This window comes from Mesoplodon bidens (genome assembly GCF_964165515.1).
Source record: "Mesoplodon bidens genome assembly, contig: HAP1_SCAFFOLD_429, whole genome shotgun sequence".
Taxonomy (NCBI): domain Eukaryota; kingdom Metazoa; phylum Chordata; class Mammalia; order Artiodactyla; family Ziphiidae; genus Mesoplodon; species Mesoplodon bidens.
In genome coordinates this window covers 67375-72255 of record NW_027671687.1, presented here as the reverse complement: position 1 = coordinate 72255, position 4881 = coordinate 67375, and the positions used below count along the sequence as shown (strand labels likewise).

Here is a 4881-nt window from a genome sequence, read left to right as displayed (position 1 = left end):
AATAAAACACTGGCCCTCTCTTCTTATACTCATAGTCTAGTAAGGGAGACAGACACGTAAACAACAGATTACTAACCATTGTGATAAAGAGCACAATACAAGGGTAACCATTATGTTGATTAAGCAGAACTCCATAGAATGCAAACAAACAAAAAAAAAACCAAACAAACAACAACTTCATTCATTCCCTTTATACTAGGTCCTTTATAACCAATCTGCAGATTCATTTTTTTCTCTTGTCCTTTGAAGAAAATGTTGGGTAAGGAAAGGTCCCATAATTTTCTTAGACACTCTTCTTTTAAGTTACGTTTAGTGCCAAGAATAATCTAGCTCAGTAATAATAATGTCTAGTCCAGTTTATTAATCAAAACACCAACTTGATTTAAAGTTAAAACTTCTTCCCTCTGCCATCTGGTAGTAGTTTCAACCTGGGACACTTAAAGTGGAGGAGAAGGGTATGGTCTTCTTTTTCTCTAGTTCCTCCCTTGAATTCTTTAACCCATCCAACTCCCATCTCCGCACACAAAATTGCTTCTGTTTCCATCAGGGATGGAACTAGGCAAAGAGAGAAGAAAGCATCAGGAAATGTCTTAACTTGACTGGTACTATTAGAATCTGAACAAAGTAAATTCTTTCTCTAATAAGGTAAATTTATTTATTTACTTACCCCACGAATATTAATGGAACACCAACTACATTTTAAAAACTGTTACAAACACTGAGGACACATAATAAAAAAAATCAAAGTCCCTGATTCCATGGACTTTAGAGTCTAGTGGGGGCTATAAGTCAACATACATTATACTAAATATATATAATTTATTCAGATAGATGGTATGTAAAGTACAATGTTAATTATATAAAAAATATGTTAGATGGTGACAAGTGCTATGGAAAAATATTAAACAGGAAAGGGGGATAAGGAGCATGAGAGGTAGGTTAATTTTACTTAGGGCAGTCAGGAAAGCTTTTTCTGATAAGGTGATATTTGAGCAAGAGACCTGAAAAAAACCGAAGGATTTAAGCCAAGAAAATATCAGATTAAAGAGCATTCCGGCCTGAGAGAATAATAACTGCAAAGGCCCTGAGGTAGGCAAATGTTTAGTATGTTCAAAGAACAGCAAGAAGGCCAGTAGTACGGCTAGAGTAGAACAAGAAAAAGAAAGAATGCTGGAGATGAGGCCAAAGAAGCAGAAAAAAACTTAGATTGAATGTAAGGTATGCAGAGGCCATTGGGCTTTTTTCTGAGTTAAAGAGAGAAGCTCCTGGAAGTTTTGAGCAGAGAAGTAAAATGATATAATGTATGTTTTTAAAATATCCGTCTGGCTTCAAGGTGGAGAACAGATGGTAAGGCAAACATGGAAGCAGGAAGACAATTCGGAGGCTACCAGAAGAATTTAGGCAAGAGATGATGGTAGCTTGAATCACTAAGACTGAGTAGGAAGCAGGTAGAGAGCATTAGACAGATCTGAATATACTATAAAAGATTTAATGATGGAACAATTATGGGTATGAGAGTGAGAAAAAAGTCAAAGCTAACTGCAAATTTTTTTTTTTTTTTTTTTTTTTTTGCGACACACGGGCCTCTCACTGTTGTGGCCTCTCCCGCTGGGGAGCACAGGCTCCGGACACGCAGGCTCAGCGACCATGGCTCACGGGCCCAGCCACTCCGCGGCATGTGGGATCCTCCTGGACCGGGGCACGAACCCGCGGTCCCCTGCATTGGCAGGTGGACTCCCAACCACTGCACCACCAGGGAAGCCCACTGAAAAATTTTTGACCTCAGAAACTCAAAGAAGGATGTTGCTACTTATAGAAATAGGGGGAAATGTGAGAAGGTAAGGTTTGACTTAAAAAACAAACAAGCAAAGGAAACAAAAGCAAATAAACAAATGGGACTGCATCAAACTAAAAAGTACAGCAAAGAAAACTACCAACAAAACAAAAAGGCCACGGGTAGAATGGGAGAAGAAATCTGCAAACAATGTATCCAATAAGGAGTTAATATCAAAGTACACAAAGAAGTCATATAACTTAATGTCAAAAAAACAAACAATCCAATTAAAAAATGGGCAGAGGAACTGAACTGATATTTTTCCAAAGAAAATGGCCAGCAGGCACACGAAAAGATGCTTAACATCACTAATCATCAGGGAAATACAAATCAAAACCACGATGAGATCTCACCTCACACATGTAAGAATAGTTATTATCAAACAGACAACAGACCAGCTGGGCCTGGAGCGTTGGCGCCCCCCCTGCCACCACCACCGCCGCCACTGCCGCCCACCTGCCACAGGGAGCGAGCTCAGGGTCCTGGCTGTGTTGCACCATGGCCCTGTACCACACAGAGGAGCACAGCCAGCCCCACTCCTGGTTACCACCTCTTTTTCAAGAATGTAGCTGGTCACTACATTTCCCCTTTCATGATATTCCTCTGAAGAGGAAAATGGCATTCCTACAAAGAGAGCACGAAATGATGAATATGAGAATTTGTTTAATATGGTTGTAGAAGTACCTCCGTGGACAAATGCTAAAATGGAGATTGCCACAGAGGAGTCATTGAATCCCATTAAACAAGATGTAAAGGATGGCAAGCTTCCCTATGTGGCAATTATCTTTCCTCACAAGGGTTATATATGGAATTATGGTGCCCTCCCTCAGACTTGGGAAGATCCCCATCGAAAAGATAAGAGCACAGACTGCTGTGGAGATAATAATCCTATTGATGTTTGTGAGATACGCTCAAAGGTTCTTTCTTGTGGAGATGTTGTTCATGTGAAGATCCCTGGAATTCTGGCTCTTATTGATCAGGGTGAAACAGACTGGAAATTAATTGCTATCAATGTGAATGATCTTGAAGCCTCAAAGTTTCATGATATTGAAGATGTTAAGAAGTACAAACCTGGTTACTTAGAAGCTACGCTTAATTGGTTTAGATTTTATAAGATACCAGAGGGAAAACTGGAAAACCAGTTAGCTTTTAATGGAGAATTCAAGAACAAGGCTTTTGCTCTTAAAGTTATTAAATCTACTCATGAATGTTGCAAAGCATTGCTTATGGAGAAGTGTGATGGAGGGGCTATAAATTGGACAAATGTGCAGGTATGTGATAGCCCTTTCCATTGTTCTCAAGAGGAAGCTAGATCATTAGTTGAATCAGTGTCATTTTCACTGAATAAAGGAAGTAATGAAGAAGATCAAGTATGGCACTTCCTTGGCAAGTGATGAGAACATTTGAAGTTCTGCCATCAGGATTCCAGTCTCTAAGAACTACAAGAATCCCATCTCCCCCAAGTGCTAGAAACAGGCAGATCTATGAGAATTTGCTAACTTCCTGTTGAAACTTTTTTTTTCAAACTTTTTGATATGCAATGTGTAAAAAAAATTGAAATTTTTGAAAAAAAAAGACAACAAATGACAAGTGTTTGCAAGGATGTGAAAAAAAGAAAGAAAAAGGAACCCTCATGCACTGTTGGTGGGAATGTAAATTGGTGAGGCCACTATAGAAAACAGTATGGAGGTTCCTCAAAAAACTAGAAACAGAACTACCACATGATCCAGAAATCTCACTCCTGGGTATATATCTGGAAAAAAATGAAAGCACTAATTTGAAAAGATACATGCACCCCAATGTTCACAGCAGCCCTATTTATAATAGCCAAGATATGGAAGCACCCAAGTGCCCATCAACAGATGAATGACTAAAAATGTGGTGTACATATATATATATATATATATATATATATATGTATATATATATATATATATATATACAATGGAATATTACTCAGACATAAAAAAAGAATGAAATTCTGCCACTTGCAACAACATGGATGGACCCAGAGTGTATTGTGCAAAGTGAAATAAGTCACAGAGAAAGACAAAAAGATATAATGTATGATTTCTATTATGTGTGGATTCTAAAAAAACAACAAATGAACAAACATAACAAAACAGAAACAGAGTCATAGATACAGAGAATAGCTTGTCAGAGGGAAGGAGGGTGGGGGATCAGCAAAATAGGTGAGGGAGATTAAGAGGTACAAAATTCCGATTACAAAAATAAATGAGTCATGGGGATGAAGTGTACAGTGTAGAGAATATAGTCAATAATAATGTAATATCTTTGTTGGGTGACAGTAACTAGTATAGTGCTGATCATTTTGTAACACACAGAAATACTGAAACACTATGTTTTACTATGTGAAACTAACATAGTGTTGCAGGTCAATTATACTTCAAAAACAAACAAACTCAGAAAAGGAGATCAGATTTTGTGGTTACCCAAGGTGGAGGTGGAAGGAGGCAGAATTGAATAAAAGTGGTCAAAAGATACAAACTTCCAGTTATAAAATAAGTAAGTATTAGGGATGTAATATACAACATGATTAATATAATTAAGACTGCTGTATGTATGAAAATTGTTAGGAAAGTAAATCTTAAGAGTTCTCATCACAAGGAAAAAATACTTTTTCTTTTTATTTTGAATCTATATGTGATGATGGATGTTCACTAAACTTATTGTGGTAATGATTTCATGATGTATGTAAGTCAAATCATTATGCTGTACACCTTAAACAGCACTGTATGTCATTTATATCTCAATAAAACCAAAAGGAAAACAAAAACAAAAACAAGGGTTTTGTTTTGTTCATGTTGAGTTTAAGCTTCCTATTTAACAGCTAAAATCAATCTCAAAAACTGGAGATTAGAGAAGCCCAGCCTAGTCAGCAGTACTTAAAGACATGAAAAGGGAACTGTGTGGGTGGAAAAGTGATCCCAAGCCAAAGATCTGAAAAAGAATAGCTGATACCACATTTAAGATACTTATAATTATTAGAAGAAATACATTACCATTAATGAATCAAATATCACCCT

At 37.1% G+C, this 4881-nt stretch overlaps 1 pseudogene across 1 annotated transcript; it reads left to right on the top strand.

Annotated features, from left to right (window-relative positions):
• Positions 1–2332: 2332 nt before the first annotated feature.
• On the top strand, positions 2333–3264 carry LOC308611185 (inorganic pyrophosphatase 2, mitochondrial-like; annotated as a pseudogene). The gene has a single exon. The product of its transcript is annotated as an inorganic pyrophosphatase 2, mitochondrial-like (transcript).
• Positions 3265–4881: the final 1617 nt, after the last annotated feature.